Source organism: Ursus americanus, chromosome 9 (assembly GCF_024610735.1).
Source record: "Ursus americanus isolate L20-20 chromosome 9, mUrsAme1.1.p, whole genome shotgun sequence".
NCBI lineage: Eukaryota > Metazoa > Chordata > Mammalia > Carnivora > Ursidae > Ursus > Ursus americanus.
The window spans coordinates 30,740,568-30,760,342 of NC_142135.1; the positions used below are offsets into that span (position 1 = coordinate 30,740,568).

At 36.0% G+C, this 19,775-nt stretch overlaps 1 pseudogene; it reads right to left on the reverse strand.

The window, feature by feature from the left end:
• Window positions 1-984: 984 nt before the first annotated feature.
• Window positions 985-1,628, reverse strand: LOC123797667 (large ribosomal subunit protein uL11 pseudogene; annotated as a pseudogene).
• Between the last annotated feature and the right edge of the window lie 18,147 nt (window positions 1,629-19,775).

Sequence of the window (19,775 nt, forward strand, 5' to 3'; positions counted from 1 at the left end):
TGAGTTAGTGTCATAGGAGGCTCCGTGGTTCTGCAAACCCATTCTTAATTGGTTTGGTGCTTAATTACACCCCGCCCCCCTGAGTGAAGAGTTAGAATAGTATACTAAGCAACTGTTAATTAACTCCCTGACATCTTCATACTGCTTTTAAGGTAGAAAGACACCTCTCCAAAACAAACCTCCCCCAAAACCTAGTCCTTAACTCCCTAGCAAAGTGGTAAATAATAAGCCAAAGTAAAATCACATTCCTAGGGCAATCATAGAGAAAAGTAGCATGACCAAATATTTGAAAGATACAAGGGTAGTGCCCGCAATCATATCTTTCACGTAACTCACTTGTTTAATTTATACAAAAGCTATATGAACTCTGCAAAAAGACAGAAGATTCTCAAAATCTTAGTTGGGTGATTACACAAATTGCTGTTGATTTTTCAAAGGTGACCTCATTACTGGAACAACTCAAGACAGCCCCTGACACCAGGTATACAGCTATTTATTGGCCAGATGTGTTTTTTTTATTGTATCTATAAACACAGAACTCCAGAAGGTATTTGATTTCCGCTTTACCTGATAGAAAAGCATTACAATTTATTATCTTGTCTCAGGGCAAGATCAACTCTCTGGTTCTGTGCCATGATACATAATCCAGAGGCCCCTTGATTATGTTTATGCCAAACAACTTTACTGATCTCATTCTCCAAATATGATCTGGTGATCAGAAAACAGTAGCTATACTAGGTCCTTGATAAGACAGACAGGTGACAGTAAGATAGATTCAGATAAAAATTTCATATATGTGAGAATATATGCATATATGTGCTTATTATCCAATTATTTATTCAATGTTGCTTCTCTTGGCTAGAATGAATATTACATAAGATCAGGGCCTGTGTCTGCATTATTCACCACTATATTCTCAGCACAATCTTTGCACCTAAAATAAATGAGTATGAAATAGATAGGTATGTTCTTTACAATACTCCATTTTCTTTCTTTTTTTTTTTTTTGGTTGTCAAATGATCCTTTATTGAAATATTTTCCTTTGTAGTTAACTAGCTGGGCATTCCACTGCACCACTGTTGATGTCATCTGTGATGTCATGAGGGTGGCGGCCATCAACATTGCAGCCCACAGACTGAGCCGTCCCCAGGATCTCTTTAATGGTTCCAGAGAGTTCTCTGGCTAAAGATCGGTGTCGCATCTGTCGGGCAATATTGACAATCTCATCAAAAGTGATATTTCCACTGTGCTTAATGTTTTCCTGCTTCTTTCTGTCTCTCGGTGGTTCCTTGAGGGCTTTGATAATCAGGGCAGAGGCAGAGGGTACCACTTCAATCTGGGTCTGTCTGTTCTGAATGGTCAGTTTCACAGTAATCCTTAGATCCTTCCAATCACCGGTTGCCTTGGCGATGTCATCACCAACCTTTTTTGGAGACAGACCCAGCGGGCCGATCTTCGGGGCCAGGGCAGACATGGCACCAGCCTCGCCACCGGTGCACCTCAGGTACACAACTTTGATCTCGTTGGGGTCGAACTTAGGCGGCATGGCGGAGGTGGCTGGTGTCGGATGAACCCAGATTCGGGACGACCGAAGACAGTTGCACCTTTGCCCCCTCTGAGCCGAAAGCCAAAAGCTACAATACTCCCTTTTCTAAAGAATGGTGAAACTTTTATTATAGTTATCTTCTTCCAGTAGAGATGAAGTTTTTAGTGCTAGGCATTATAATTCAGAAAGGTTTTGAATTCTTCTAAAACAAGATTTGATGTGAAATCATTTGCAGGAAGAATCATGGTTTGGAATAGGTAATAAACATAAATTTCCTCAATTCTCAGTGATTTGTATTTGAAAGAACTTTCATTTATGAAAAAGAACAGAATAATTATTTACTTTAAGAAATATTAGAAAGATATTAGTCACATAGGCCAATTATGATATTCTATTATGTATTTGTTGTTTGCTTTTACCATTTAATATTGAGCAAACATTTTGTGACATATGAAAATGGTGCATATTTAATAAGAGGTCAAGGAAACAAAAGAAAGGAGTAAACAAAAATGAAACAGCACTGAGACTTGATTTCATATCAGATTTTGTTTTTAAAAAGGTGGGGTATATATTACTTGTTGCGTATCCAAATAAGAATTGGTAAAGAATTTGGTTTTTTACTAAAAATTAAGTTGCATTGTTTTAAACTTCTAAAATAAAATACTGGAATGAGCAGAGACATCTTTCTAAATAACCAATATATTATGCCAACAGAGAAATATCTAGGAAACTAAGAATCTGCCTGTCATACTTTGCTATTTCAGGGCAGATGAACTTGCTTTACCTACCCACCTCCTGCCATCTGTCTAGTATCAACCTAGATGCCACTTCATTGACATCCCATCCCCACCACTTAGGCTTAGGCTGGACACTCTTCTTGAGCACTTGACTCATCTTGTCATATTCTATCATACATTTGTAATGCTTCATGGTTGCAGTTTCATATTTTTTCATCTGATGTCCAAATTGAAGAGAGGGGCTATATCTTGTTTCAGATAAGATCCCCAACACTCAAACTATGTCCAGGCACAAATCAGCCACAAACATGAGTTGGAAAACAAGGAGACAAAACATGACACTTGACATCATCTCTTGATATCCCCAACACTCAAACTATATCCAGGCACAAAGCAGCCATAAACATGAGTTGAAAAACAAGGAGACACAACATGACACTTGACATTATCTCTACTGACCAGAACATCATCTCAGATTTGAGGGAGAAGAATCTGATTGCTCCTGATGACACTTCTTTAATTCAGAGAAACAAGGGTGGAGGTGAGGACTGACCATGGACTTAGAAGGCCCACAACCTGGACTTGCTCTTCCTTCTAAGGATCAGAAACATTTTGACCCATTCAGCTTTAGGGAAAAGCATAAATCATAAAAGAAATAACTTATAATCTGGACTTCATCAAAATTAAAATCTTATGCTCCAAAAGATAATAAATGAGAAGACAAGCAATAGACTGGAATAAATATTTGCAAAAGAGACATCTGATAAAGGTCTGTTATCCAAATTATACAAAAGTACTCTTTAAACTCAACAAAAAGAAAACAACCAGATTTAAAAATGGGCCAAAGACCTTAACAGACACATCATCAAAGAAATTATACACAGATGGCAAGTAAGCATATGAAAAGTTGCCCCACATCATATGTCATCAGGGAAATGCAAATTAAAACAATGAGATACTACTTCACACCTATTAGAATGACCACAATTTGGAACACTGACAACACCAAATGCTGGTGAGGATGTGGAGCAACAGGAACCCTCAGTCATTGCTGATGGGAATGCAAAAGGTATAGCTACTTTCAAAAGACAGTTTGATAGTTTCTTACAAAACTTAACATACTCTTACCATCTGATTCATCAATTATGCTCCTTGGTATTTACCTAAAGGAGTTGAAAAATATGTCCACACAAAAACATGAACACAAATGTGTATAGCAGCTTTATTCATGATTGCCAAAACTTGAAAGTAACCAAGATGTCCTTCAGTAGGTAAATAGATAAACCATGGTATATCCAGAAAATACAATATCTTTCATACTAAAAACAAATGAGCTATCAAATCATGAAAAGATTAAGGAATCTTAAATGAATATTACTAGTTAAAAGAAGCCAGTCTGAGAAGGCTGTATACTGTCTGATTCCACCTATATGACATTCTAGAAAAGGCAAAACTATGGAGGTGGTAAAAGAGTCAGTGGTTGTTGGGGATGGGGTGTGGAAAGGATGAATAGGCAGAGCACAGATTTTTAGGATGATGAAAACACTGTATAATATTATAAAAATGGGTATATGTCATTATCCATATGTCTAAACTCACAGAATATTCACCACCAAGAGTGAACCCTAAAGTAAACTATGAACTTCAGGTGAATATGATGTGTCAATGCTGGTTCATCAATTTGTAACAAATGTACCATGCATGTTTTCTAACCACAACACTATGAAACTTCAAGTCAACCACAAGAAAAATTTTGGAAAATCACAAATACATGGACGTTAAAGAATAACCTTCTAAAGAATGAGTGGGTTAAACAGGAAATTAAAGAAGAAAGAAGAAAATACATGGAAACAAATGAAAATGAAAACATGATGGTCCAAAAACTTTGGGATGCAGGAAAAGCAGTCACAAGAGGGAAGTATATAGCAATATTGGCCTACCTCAAGAAGCAAGAAAAATCTCAGAAATACAATCTAATTTTATACCTAAAGGAGTTAGAAAAAGAACAGAAATGAAGCCTAAATCCAGCAGAAGAAGGGAAATAATGAAGATTAGAGTAGAAATAGATGATATAGAAATAAACAAAAAACCTGACTAGAAAGAATTAATAAAATTGATAAACCCCAGCCAGACTTATCATAAAGAAATGAGAGAGGAGCCAAATAAATAAAATCATGAACAAGAGAAGAAGGATCACTACCAACACCACAGAAATACAATTATAAGAGAATATTATGAAAAATTATATGCCAACAAATTAGGCAATCTGGAAGAAATGGATAAATTCCTAGAAACATATAAACTACCAAAACAGAAAATTTAAACAAAATGACAACCAGCAAAGAAATTGAGTCAGTAATCAAAAATCGCCCAACAAACAAAAGTCCAGGGTCAGATGTCTTCCGAGGGGAATTCTACCAAACATTTGCAGAAAATTAATACTTATTCTTCTCAACCTGTTCCAAAAAAGAGAAATGGAAGGAAAACTTCCAAACTCAAACTATGAGACCAGCATTACCTTGATTCTATAACCAGACAAAGACCCCACTAAAAAGGAGAATTATACCAATATCCATGATGAACAGGGATGTAAAAATTCTCAACAAAATGCTAGCAAATAGAATCCAACAGTACCTGAAAAGAACTATTCACCACAATCAAGTGGGATTTATCTCTGGGTTGCAAGGGTGGTTCAATATTTGCAGATTGATCAACATGATATACCACATTAATAAAAGAAAGGATAAGAACCATGTGGTCCTCTCAATAGATGCATAAAAAGCATCTGACAAAGTGCAACATCCTTCTTGATAAAAACCCTCAACAAAGTAGGAGTAGAGGGAACATACCTGAACATCACAAATGTACCACTCCAGTGGGGGATGTTGATAATGGGGAGACTATGCATGTATACAGACAGGAATTATATGAGAAACCTCCGTACCTTCCTCTCAAGCCTAAAACTGCTCTAAAAAGCAGTCTTAAAAATCTTTTGTCTTCTAAATTTTTTCTATTTCATCTATTTCTGCCCTTATCCTTATTATTCCTTTCCTTCTAATTACTTTGAGTTTAATTATGTTCCTGGCTTAAGATGGTAATTTAGACAATTGATTTTGAAAATTTCTTCTTTTCCAGTATAGGCATTCTAAAGCTATGTTTTCCACTAAGCACAGCTTTAGCTGTATCCCATATGTTTTGATATGTTGTGTTTTCATAATTATTGAGTTTAAGATATTTTTAAATTTCTCTATTTCTTTGAGCCATTGGCTATTCAGAAGTGTGTTGTTCATGTTCCAAATATTTGTAACTTTTTTAAAGGTGTCTTCTTGTTACTGATTACTAATTAAATTTATTTTATATTTTTGAGATATATAAGCCAGTATATTGACTATTGTGGTGAATGTCTCATGTAGTCCTGAAAAGTGTGTGTATTCTGCAGGTTTTTGGTGTACTGTTCTATAAATACTAATTATGTGGAATTGGTTAATAACATTGATGAGATGTTCTGTATTCTTACAAACACTTTGTCTGCATTTACTGAGGATGGAGTGCTAATTTTCCCTGTTATGCTATGGATATCATTCTCAAGTTGTGAAGGGTTTTGCTTCATCAATTGTGATGCTCTATTATTATCTACATATTTAGGATTCCTATGTCTTACTAATAAATTGCCCCTTTCATTAGCAAGTAATGATTTTCTTTACCTCTTTCATATTAACATTATTAATATAAATATTGATAGAACAATAGCAGCTTTCTTATCTTTACTGCTTATATAACAGGTCTTTCGTTACTCTTTTGCTTTTATTCTGTGTCTTTGTATTTAATATATATATTTTGTAGACAACGTGTAGTATTTTGAGTGTCAACTTCATTTGCATTCAATATAATTATTGGTTTGTTTTGGCTCAAGCCCACCATCTTCCTATTTGTTTTCCATTTGTGATTTTGTGTTTTTGTTCCTCTGGTGCTCCTTTTCTTGTCTTTTTGGGGGTTAACCAAATATTTTCTAATGTAACATTTATTTCCTCTACTGCTTTCTTAACTATATTTCTTATTTTTAAGTGGTTGTTATAGCACTATACCCCTTTTATTAATTTATTATAAGTGATTACTCAAAATAATAAAATGCACCCCTAACCTATCAGAAACTAATTTGAGATAATATTGTATCATTTCACATTATACTGGATATTTACACTTCCTACTTCCTATTTCAAACTTTTCACTTTCACCTGATATTTCCCACTTCCCAAAGTAATAACCTTAGAACAATGCAAGTTAATTTACTTGGCAATCTCCTGTACTTCTGTGTTATTGTGTAATGTCTTTGGCTTCTACCTATGTTATAAACCTCACCTTACACTGTTATTGCTTTACTTTCAACAACAAAAAAATCCATTATCTTTCAAGGAAAAACGAGGGGGAAGTCATTTACATTTACCTATTTACCATTATTTTCTGTAGGTCCAACTTTCTACCTGACATCATTTTCTTTTAGCCTAAAAGATGTCCACTCCCATAGTACATTTTTGTCTACAAGATTTTCTATGTCAAATTCCCCAAAATGACAGTATAATTTTGGTCCAGCTTGCTGTTGTTAGATCAATTGTTTTTCTAATTTCATAAGAACTTATGGATTAGTTATCATTAGGTTCTAGAATCTACACTTTATAGAATCCACACTTGACCTAATCAGCTGTAGATGAACTTTGAGGATGAGTTACATAGGAAGAAATATTGCTGACTAGAGCTACCTCTTCGACAGAGTCTGTGATTGGAAGAGTTTAACCTGGAATATTATTAATGCCAGCTACCATTTACTGAAAGTTTAGGAGGCTCCAGTCTAGTTTGATGGTTAGCAGAAATTATTTTATCTAATCCTTAGAGTTACCTTAGGAAGTAGTTATTGTTGTGTCTCAAATATGTTAAATAAATTTTCTAAAGTCACAAAATCATTCAGTGTAGAACTGGAATTCAAAGCCTAAGCTGCATGACCTCAAAGACTGCGTATTTTTAAAAGCTACAATGCTATACTGTTTCCTGTAAGAGTAACTGGTTGCTAACAATGCCCAAATGATCTATTTGAAGATGTGCTATAGAACGAAAGAATGATGGGTAGAAAATAATTCTTCAAAAATAATGAAATTTTAGTTGGAAGGTGTTGGCATTAAAACTTTTTAGACATATATGGGGCGCCTGGGTGGCACAGCGGTTAAGCGTCTGCCTTTGGCTCAGGGCATGATCCCAGCATTATGGGATCAAGCCCCATATCAGGCTCCTCCGCTATGAGCCTGCTTCTTCCTCTCCCACTCCCCCTGCTTGTGTTCCCTCTCTCTTGGCTGTCTCTATCTCTGTCGAATAAATAAATAAGTAAATCTTTTTTTAAAAAAAAAAAGACTTTTTAGACATATAGAGCTCACTCTAGGTAGGTGTCTTACATATGGGTACAAAGTTAATTATAAATGTTTTTTTTTACTAGGAAGATACAGTATGAGTACCTGTGTTATATGGAAGTGTCAAATCACTCTATTGCACACCTGAAACTAATATTACACTGTATATTAACTGGAATTTACATAAAAACTTAAAAAGATATGAAATATCTAGATATAGAAATATTAAGTGATTACAATTATATAAATGTTCTATTTTCCATGCAGGAGTTCTTAGAAGATTTATTCTTTCGGATAGATAACAGAAGGAATGAAAGAAAAATAAACCAGAATTCAGATGAGTTCAGAATTCATCTTTGGATGGTGAGATTATATCTTTATTTATTTCATTATGCTTTTCTGTATTTTTCAATACAATTCAAAAGAGAGATAAACTTTATCATAAAAATGTATTTCCTCTTTGATGTTATGAAAGGCTCAAAACACTTGAAACGTGTAGTAGCTATGATTTTTTTATTCCAAAAATACATCTGTGCAGGAGATTTTCCCTTTGAGTCCACCTAATCCAACCAAAGCCCCCATCCTGCCGGGCTGGTGGGAAATTTAGCCTTAGATAGTCCTGGAACTCTCCCTCACAAGAGTCCTACAAAGGCCCTGGATGTTGTATGAACAGTATAACATCTGAAGGCCCCATCTTTCATTGATTCACACTGATTACTGCTCAAACGGCCAGTGTCCAGGAAGACCTGGGTTTTTGAAAGCCAACGGATCTCTCATTATCTTCTCACCCAGCAAGTAGGAAACTGCCATTTTCTTGAGGTCCTGCTATTTGTAAGATTTATGGCCCTCTTCTGCTTCTTAGGCTCGAGTAAATCATCTCTCTATTATTTCTCTAAAGCACTTACCCTCTTCCCTTCCCCTTGTGGGATAAATATCTTTTTAGTAAGGCTTTCACAGAAGGTAGGGAGAGATCTTGCCTTTGGGCATGAAAAAACAAAACAAGACAAAACACCTTCCATTTTTTCTTTATGATGAGTAGACAGGTTTTTGGCAGTCAGCGCCAAGCCAAGCTTCAGCTAGGTGCTGGAGTTGAAAGGAAGTCAGAACCCAGCTGGGAAGATAGGACACCCATATGGACAAATAATCAGCCAGAGAGAGCCAATGATAAATATTAAGTACAAATCGGTTGGTGTTAGTTTTATTATCACATCGTCCCAGTGTCTTTAAATCTTTTCTATATATTTTTACTTCCCTTTCCTTTATCTGTGTGTTTTTTTTTTTTATATGTCCTTAATCAGTATCCTCAGTCCTTTCCCCCAAATGGAAGCAGACAGATTTCTTCCTTCCTACACAGATTACTCAGTGGGTATGTCAGAGAATTTTTGTTTTTCTCACAAAGCAAATTAGAAATTTGAAATGTCAGGTAGACAGATGTGTGAAAAGTTCTTGCCAGGTACAGGAAGAGAGCTGATTCAACATCTATACATACAGGAAACACAACAGCATTTGGTGCTATTATGTTTTGGAGAGTATAAATCTCATAAATTATTTCAACAAAATCTCTGCCGTATGGAAAGTTTCTCAAGAAACACCACCTTGTTTAAAAATCAAAGTGAGGGGCGCCTGGGTGGCACAGCGATTAAGCGCCTGCCTTCGGCTCAGGGTGTGATCCCGGCATTGTGGGATCGAGCCCCACATCAGGCTCCTCTGCTATGAGCCTGCTTCTTCCTCTCCCACTCCACCTGCTTGTGTTCCCTCTCTCGCTGGCTGTCTCTCTCTCTGTCAAATAAATAAATAAAATCTTTAAAAAAAAAAATCAAAGTGATACTAAAACACAACTGACTAGCTCTCTCATTTCATCTCCTGAGTTATCAATTTATGAAACTTTTTATGGAACATTTCTTTCTTCTCTAAATATGCCTTCATTAATGAAAGAAACCAAAGGTTTTCTTAAATGAGCTAGTTTATCCAATACAGTATAATCTCATTTAGCTTTCCTGATCACCTCCATGTCTGTCTTTCTAATCCATCAGAGAGAAGAAAAAAAAAAAAAGAGAGCGGCAGGCAAAGAAAAAGGGACTAACTATATACAATTTTCTAAAATCAGAAGATTGGAATGAAACCCTCCCTCCAACATTTTCCCATGCTCACATTTCTTATGATTGTTATCATTTTGAAGCAGACATTGATTCTTAAAATTTCCTATTTTCAGGATCTCAAGAACACATGGATAGTGTATACTAATGCGTATTGCATTATGCATTATTTTTCTGAGTTAAAAGAAGATTTGTTCTTGGATATCACAGTTTTAGCATCAAGACTTGGGTTCCAATCCTCACTTATATTCCTAGACAAGTATGTCAGAGATATGACAGCTACTCTGTGTTTCGGTTTCCTCATTAGTAAGATGAGAGAGAGACTAGAATCAAGCTCCTAGGACTGTTGGGAGGGATACAAGAGCTACTCCAATAGTCACAAAAACTGTAACATAGAAAGTACATATTTGGAATTTTTAAATGCTTTTTTCAACATAAAGTAAAAGAGAAACTAATTTATGAGTTATATCCAGAGGTTTGGGATTTGTCTGTGTAGTTTTCCTCTCTTTGGATGTATATCAGATGCCACTAGACAGAACCTGAAGAGTTCTGAGGGGAGCCTTCTAAAATGAGTATAGTTCTTTGAAGTGTTCTCTGCCAAACATGTGATTTGCTTCTACTATTTCTTGACTTTGATGTCTGTTCATAACCTAACTGCAATATCATTTGGTGTTTTCCATCTCAATTCCAAATTATCAGTTGCCCTTCACTACCCTCTATTTTCTCCTGCTGACTTTGCCATGTGCTTGCCCACAACAATTGGCTTTGTTCTTCTTGCCTCTGGAAATTACCCTAGCAGTGACGTCTGTCAGATTTCAGGACTATGCTCTCCAAAGGAGCATAGGAAGTAATTTAAAAGCTATTTTGGAGTCAGAGCCAAGGGAAGAAGTGTTAGTAAGATGATAATATTAAAGGCTAGTACTTTATAACTCAGTATTTGTTTACTTATTGGAGTCTATTAGCTTTTTTCCTCAAAAGAAAGCAATTTCCTAAACTTCTTCAGTCCTAAAATGGAAGATAAACCTTACTTAAATTTTAAAAGAAGAGCCTTAAAAGTGGTATTTAAGATAGTGTTTGTGGCTCACTGCATTTTGTTGTTGTTGTTACTCTTTTGATTTTAAGTAAGCATTTAATGAAGGAAATGCATGAGATGCCGTGTTGATACAAAGCTGAATCAGATGTAGACTAGGTATTAAGAAGCATTGCATATTGAATGCAGAGCAAAAATGCTGGAAAATAAATAAAAAGGAAAATGTTAGAGGATTACATCATATGGAAATTTAAAGGAAAGGGAGATTATTTCTAGTTGGGGAAATCAAGAAAGCTTTTTGTGGAAGGAGTTGTCCTTTTCCTCTTTCATTATTAATTGGTATTTTGTTGTGCAAAAAGATTCAGTGGTGGCTAAGAAAGAAATAATTAAATGCCAAAGGATAAGCACAAGGAAACTTATTTAATGAAATAAAACTTGTACTTCCAAAGCTTAGCAATGGAAAGGTGAGCTGGTTAAGTCTGTGATAAGAGTCAGAGGCTCAACAGTAGATTAAGAAAGGCAATGCATTGGGCCATATAACTCCAAAGCTCAGTGAGATGTTAATTTTATGCATAACTGGATCCAGACAACAACATCATGCTCATTAGGCACTCTCTATCTCAGCCTGATGACTGTACTTTCTTTTGTATTAGTTTTACAACCAGGAAACCTCTGTATAGTGGCCATATTGACTGCTGGTTGTTCTAAGCTATAAACAGCCAGGTAATCAACTATGATGGAAAAAGATGCTGGGGCTGATTTTTGGGTTCTGTTTGGCCAAACTTGGGTTTCATGCCCGTCCCTAAGCCAATTGCTGTGGCTAGCAGAAAGTGGTGATTTGACTGACCCAGTCTCTATTATGTAGGAACCCACAGAGCCTGAGACTGGGTCAGCCCAAGGTAACCCCATAGTCTGCGAATGGGGAGAGGTGGTTCATTAGGAAAAGCCAGGGCGATATGATGAGCAGAAGGATGACTGAATGTTGGGACAGCAAGAACACACAGTATTTCATGACCAAGGGGAAAGTCTACATCATGGGGGAAGAGCAGCTGACTAAGCAACCCTGACCGCCTCCCTGGTCACTGCCTTCATCTTTCTGGCACCATAATGTTCTTTTATTTACACTCTGGCTCAAGTATATTTTTTTAAAAAGCAAACAAATGTCAGCTAGGTCCCTCTGGCACAGCTGAGGTCAACTGGATCTTTAAAAAAGACTAAGAAAAGGAAAGGAAAGAAATACTATTAAAAGATAAGTGGAGATATATTAACATGTTTAAGAGTTTATTTGAGCAAAGCTTAATTCCAATTGGGCAGCATCAAACCAGAAGTGGTAAGGAGTGCTCCATGCACAGGTGTGAGAAAAGACCAACAGAGCAGGTGCAGGATCAAGAAAGGAAATGACTTGATTGGCTGTAGCTTAAAGTCTAGTTCACTACTTATGACTGGTTTTGATTTCATAACCATGAGGCATTTACAAGCTTAGGCTTGGGTTTGCTTATATAGGCTGCCACTGCATTAGAGCCACCTCAGTCTGATGGTCTCTTTGTTTAATGCATTGAACAATACACAGGGATACAAATATTAGTATTATAATATAAATATTTAAGTTTTTGAAAAAACAGCGTAAGGGAAAATATTGGTTGCCAGCATCTTTTTTCTGATTCCTTCTTTCCCGATAATGCTGAGATTTTTGTCCCAATACTTTTATCTCTCCCATAGTGTCCAAGTAACTTCAAAGGAAGCTGAATGCTTCCTTGGCAACAAAGGAACTGATAATAAATGTCCTCATGATAAGGCATGAGAACCCACTGAAAAAAAAAAAAAAGAGATGTAATGAAAGGTTTCCTGGGGTTTTCTGTAAAGATATTTCCCTCTTTTTAAGGATAAGCCTCCAGAGGAAAGACTGCTTTTTTTTAGGTCATGGTGTGTAGACATTAAAAATTACTTTTATAACTGTTACTTTGTTACCAGAAGGAAACCTCCCCTCCCCTCCTTCCCCATTTTCCTTTTCCCCCACTGCTTCTGCTTCCTCTTTTCCCTTCTCTTCCTTCTCCTCCTTTTCTCTCTTCTGCTTTCTCTCTCTCTCCTTTTTTTTTTTTAAGATTCACCCATTTATTTGGGGGGGGGGGCGGAGGAGTAGAGGGAGAGAAAGTCCCAAGCAGACTCCATGCTGAGCATGAAGCTGGATGTGGGTCTCAATTCCAGGATCCTGAGATCAAGACTTGAGCAGAAACCTAGTCAGATGCTTAGACCTGATGGTGCCACCCAGGGGCTCCCTGCTTTTCCTCTTTATAGAACAGTAAGAAAAGCAATGCAGAATTATATCTAAAAAAATACTAGTTTTGATGCAAAGAGATGGGATTACCTAGTATGAGCGCAACCTCAGAGAGAAGCCTTGTCAAAGTGCACCCCGCTACAATAAAACCATTGATTGTGTTTATTTCCCACATTGCTATGGCACTTGATTTCTTTTCTAGAGCTCCATCAAGGTGATCTGATTGTTTCATGACCCATAACATTTGGGCCGTTTATTGACAAACATCCTCAAATAACATTGGTTAAAACATGTATCATGGACACATTCATTTCTGCAAGTCTTTCTCCCTTCAACTAGATTAACTGCCCAGTTGCCCATATTTAAATACAAATAATCATCGACCTTTTCATAAATAATTTCATAACAGGCATTTCTCGAGGCCATGATCTTAAAGGTAGCATATCTTCCCTTGGCTTTATTTTTGTTAGATTCACTGTTGGCAGCAAAATGTCAATTTCTTTTTTTTTTTTTAATGATTTTTTATTATATTATGTTAGTCACCATACAGTACATCCCCGGTTTCCGATGTAAGGCTCGATGATTCATTAGTTGCGTATAACACCCAGTGCACCATGCAATACGTGCCCTCCTCACTACCCATCACCGGTCTATCCCATTCCCCCACCCCTCCCCTCTGAGGCCCTCAGTTTGTTTCTCATAGTCCATAGTCTCTCATGTTTCAAAATGTCAATTTCTGCATCTGTTTGTATGTTCAGAGCCTGACTGACATCATGGAAGAGGAGAGTTTGGAACAGAGTGTGAAAGGTCAGGTCAAATTTTATCTTGCTTCATACTGGTGAAGGGCTTGGACAGCTGCAGTGCTTGTTTGCACATTCCGCTCAGATGATACTGGCTGTGATATGTGGTTTCACACTCGTGTGAAAATTTGTCAAAAGCTTGATGAGAATAAATAGAATGTGGGAAAATGGACACTTGGAAACAAAATGCTTCTTTATGCTATGGGTCACTCTTGCATATAAGAAAATTACAAGGTATGAAACCCATTTATGTCTGTGTGAAAAGACGTGGGGCATCCATGAAACCCACAGCATAGCTTAATAATGACAGTGAGGTTTTTAATAATGAGTCAAGCTAAGCCCAATTAGAATAACGGTGTTTTCATTCACATTTGGGGGACTTGTTTTCTCTCTAAAAAGTATAAATAGTTTTGGCACATAAAATCATGCAAGTATTTGAGCATAAATGGGTTTTAAATGAAGTTTGTGTTATTATTGTTTTAACCCTTTGTTATCTTTAAGATTTTTTGTTTGTTTCGGTTGTTCATGTTGTAGACCTCAAATTAAACTCTGTGATGGTTAATTTTATGTGTCAATTTGAGTGAGTCATACTGTGCCTAGATAAAACATGGTTCAGAGAATCTGTGAGGTGTTTCTGGATGAGATTAGCACTTGGGATCCCTGGACTCAGTAAAGTAGACTGCCCCCACCAATGTGGGTGGGTATTCTCCAATCCACTGAGGGCTTGAATAGAACAAAAGGCAGAGGAAGATGAACTTGGCCCTTTTTTCCTGCCTCAATGTTTGAGCTGAGACATCTCATCTCATCTCCTGCCCTCAGACTGGGAGTTATTTCATTGCCTCCTCCTGTTCCCAGGTCTTGGGACTCAGACTGAATCATACCACTGGCTTCCCTGGGGATCCAGCTTGCAGGTGCCAGATCCTGAGGCTTCTCAGCCTTAGTAACTGCATGAGCTACTTTCTCATTCTCTCTCTCCCCTCCTCTCTTCCTCTCCTTCTCTCCCTCCCCCTCTATTCCCCTCCATCTTCCTCTCCCTCCTCCCACTTTCTCTCTGTCTCTCTGTTTCTCTGGACAACACTGACTAATATGAAACCTATATAACAATGTTCTACAAAGTTTGTTCCCTGGACTCTGAGATCTGAAGGAAACTACAACATTCTCTCTGGAAAAGAAAACGTTTTTGTTGTGTAATAAGTTTAGGAAACACCAGGCATCACAAGACAAAGAGCTTCTTCAGCACCTTTTGGAGCCTCTACCAAGCTAACAGGGCACGAGGACTCTCATAGAGGGTGCATCTAATATGCAGCATTTCCCTGGCTTTTTTTTTTTTTTTATCACCAAAGTTTGGTAATGCACATCTTACAGCAGTACTGTGCCTTAGAACACACTGTGGGAAAAGGCTATTGTAACGCCTTCAGGAAGTGGGTAGAGCAGGACTTATGGTGACATGTTTGTTTTCATTTTGCTTCAGACATTTGGATTCTCCAGTAAGTGGATAAATTCTGCAACTCTAAATTCATCTGCTCCATTTTCTTGTTTACTGCCAGTGCGGAGTTCCATATAAAAAAGTCATTATCAAAATGTCACACTCTAATAGCTTAGAGCAGTTCAGAAAAAGTCTTGTAAAACTATACACATTTCTAAAAGTTTGAAGTAATCAAGAAATATTTAAAGAGAAACAAAAGTTTCAAAAACATCTAATTCTATCCTGAAACCAATATAACACTATATGTTAATTAGAATTTAAATAAAAACTTGAAACAAAAAAATCTATCTATCTATATATATCTACATAAATTTTTAAAACCATATACTTTAATTATGTGCAAGTTATCTAAAATCATGAAGGTAATATCTACAGTAACATCATGATCTCTGAAGTATGTTCTGAAGAATTTCACAATGACTTATACAAAGAGCAGAAATGATAGCTCTTCAATTTTTATTCCCACTAAAATGAATGTAGAGAACAAGTGAATTGATATTTTCAACTTCTAATGATTTTTGAAATAAGTCAAATAAAAATCTGCATTTTCACAGTGAAACTCAGAAAGAATACTTAGCCAGATAATTTTTTAGGTTAGATTTTTTCTTACTCAGAATTCCCTGTAAATGATTTTAGCATGTTTGCAAATATGAACCTTGCTGCCTGATAGTTGTACTTTTTGGGAATTTTACTTTACGTTTCACTTATTCATATATTCATTATTCATATGTAATGACATATAATATGAATGAAAATTTTATTAGTGTACCTTCTTGTGAGATCAAAAATAATCATTTCCATCTGTTAGTGCTAGCATAATTTCCTCTTCCTCCTGTGAGCTGAGAACATCTGACCTACAGAACAGGCACTTATAATCTTTTTGTGGCCTTATTGCTACATCAAAAAAAATTTTAATACATATAAAATTATGCATTTAAAAAGTTTCAAGTCATTTGATGGTTATATGAACAACAAAAGAAAATCCCAAACTGGACTTATCCTTAACATCCCAGTCTTCAGTGAGTCCTTCCCTCGGTTCACAGCAGCCTGAGAGGGAGAGAACGTTGCCCATTCTGTGTGCTCCTTGGCATGCCACTGACAGATCACTCCTCTCTGCCTTACCTTCCCTGGAATCTCACTAAGGGAACCTCTTCCTGATCTGTAGATATTCACAGGCAACTCTATCAGTTGTTAGTAATGGTCTTAGCAATTGTTCTGTTCCTAGGATTACTGTATTATCTGCTGATCATGTAATCTTACTCTCAGCAGACATGAGACGAAACTTCTTTCTCTCTAGATTACTATTTCACTTATAAATTTAGGCTCTATTTCCTCCCTTTTTATTTCCTTCCTCTCCAATGCCACCCCCCCCCCCATGATATAGTCATTTCTGTTCTTTGGTTCTTCAAGGAAAGGTGGGTTAGCAGAAAGAGAAGTCTTGGAATCAGATAGGTCTGGACCTGAGTTCCAGTTACCACTCTTATTAGCTAGTTGGTCTTCAAAAATAACTTAGACTTGGTTCCTTCTATGGCAGAATAATAATGATAACACAAATTTCTTGAGGTTGTTGGGAGTATCAAATGAGATAAATACCTATTAAAAAAACTCTGGCACATAATTGATATTCAATACAAATCAAGCCCCTAAGGAAAATTCCCTTTCTGTGCAAATTCCACACACTTTTCTGTAATTATCTTCTACTTCCAGTGAAAACAGCAGAGTCAAAAGTATTTGCTAGTTATTGTATTGGACTCTTTAGTGCAATAAAATAATTAGGAATTAATTTATTTAGTATGTATTTAATGTACAATCCTTGTGCATTGCACTGCACTGGGGAGAGTATAAAGAAATTTAAGAAATAGCCTCTACTTTGTAGAGGAAGTACTACATCTATTTGGTTAGATAAGAAATGAAACGGCAAAATAACAATTCAAAGTTATATATAATAATTGCAAAAATGAGTGCTGCGGAGGTTTTTTGTTGTTGTTGTTGTTAAACTAGAGATCTCAGTGTAGGAATATTTGGAGAAGGTCTTTTGGAACTCGCTGAAGTCTAACCACCTACAAAAGAATGCTTATGATAAAATGATTCCACAAGACTATTTCTGTTTTCCATTTCCATCTTGATGTTTTGAAGTATTCCATGTTTCATATTCTGAATACTTTCTTCAATTCCCCTCATGACAAAGTCAAAGGATTGTTTCACAGATGGCTTTTAATTCTATGGGAAAATAACTACCACTTTAAGCATGAAATAAGAGATTATTTTAGAAATTGTTTAAGTTATATAAAAGGCAAGAGGCTATTGTAGTTTGACATATAATAGCATTTTAATAGCATTTTGGGGATAACTTTTATAATGAAGTTATTTAATATTATAGGTTAGAAAGTATCATGTTTTAAAGATATAACCGTTATTCCTCTTGGATGTATGAATTTGTCCACTCAATAGATACCATTGATACTTTCATAAACTAGAGGTAATCCCTGCCCTCCTGAAGCTTATGGTTTAGTGAGGGAGATAGGGATTTACATGCAAATATATAACTAAATAAATAATCACAAGTTTTGATGAATGATAATAGAGTGCAAGAATGAGTACTTCATGAGAGACAAAAAAAAAAAAAGGGACCAAACTTAGATTTAGGAAAGTGTCACAGGAGGCCCACTCAGGAAAAGTGATTGGTACACTAAACTGAAAGAATGAGCAAGAGTGAGCTAGTGAAGGCTAGAGGGCAGGAATTCCAGGCACAGGGAACAGCATGTGCAAAGGCTGAAGTTAGAAAGATCTCAGTACAATGTTTGAAGACACTTAAAAAGGTGACTTAGCTAATACACAAAGAGCAGGGAAGAGGGGTATGAGAAGACACTGCGGAGGGCCTAGGAGACCATGCAAGGGGTTTGGGTTTTATTCAAGTAAAAGAGGAAGCCATTGAAAGTTAATAGTTATCTTTATATAGTGATTGTTATATAATAACATGTAATAACTCTAATATAGTAGCATACTGTCTAGTTCTTAACAAGTGCAAATAAGTGGTGATTCATTATTATATCATTATCAGCACAATAATGGATTAAAGTTGATTAAAATAGATTAAATCTGAGAAGTCAAATCTAAGGAATTTCTTAGAATTTTGTATTGCTATTCCTGATCCTCTCAGTTCTGTATGTGAATATGACAGATTATGACCTAGTTAAATTGAACCTTAAGGAACTAGTTCTTAGAGATTCCAACATCCTCAAACCTCAATGCCATATAGATGCCAGGATTCTTCAGTAAGTCAAAAATTAATTTTAACAATGGTAGTATCAACTCAAAATACTTTGAGAGTATATTTCTTAAAATTCAAAAAGTTGAGTTCTGTTATTATCAAATATATATATATATATATTTAATATATATATATATATAACACATACTATGACTTAGGTACTTGAGCTATAAAAGTATATAAGAAACAGTCCTGGAGGAGCTTGGAATCGGAAGGATCAAGTTAAGAATGCATAGGAAAAGATAGGAACAGATTGGCATATTGCAGGAATTCAGACAGAGAGGTACCACCAAGAATGGAAACAGTCTGAAGTTTCCTTCTGGCAGGTATATGAGTTTAGAACTGAAGAGAGACCAAGTCTTTCAAACTATACAAGGAAATGTCCCTAAATATATGTGATGTTATTTCACTGTAAGATATTAAAAATATTGGTGCCTAATGCATTATTCACAGAAATGAGTCTCCTTCCTACACTTTTCATCAGTGAGAAAATCTAAAACTGGAGAAATTCACCCAGATCTGATTAATAAACTCAACAGAAATTCCACGCTTTTATTAGAAGCAGCAGCAAACATGAGAAGATCTATTTTGGGCCCAATTTTAGCATTAATAAAGGCAGAGTCTTCCAAAAATGACTTTTCAAAAAGGGTACAGCAATGGTAATACTTCATCAAATACTAGTGTTGTGTTTATTGCCACAGAATCATTTAACAGGTTTGATTTTGCTTCAGTTTTGTACAATTTGGGCTAAATTCAATGGAGCTTTTCTCTTAATTTCCTAGATAGTAAATTCATAAATTGATGTTACCTCAAAATTTAAACTTTTGACTTACATTTTGAGTTTGCTCCATCTAATAAGTATACCTTCATCTTAACTTTTCCAAGATAACTTTTTCAAGTTTCAAGAGGAGTTACCTTATCCCTGCTCTGGTGACCAAAGTGACATCCCCTTTATTCATTCCCTAACAGAATTCGCTCAGACAAATCTGGGGAGAGAATATGATCTACCAGAGAAAGTATAAAATAGACTGTGGAAAATATTTTTTTAAGATTTTATTTATTTATTTATTTATTTAGTTAGTTAGTTAGTTAGTTAGTTAGTTAGTTAGTTTAGTGAGAGAGAGAGAGAGAGAGAGAG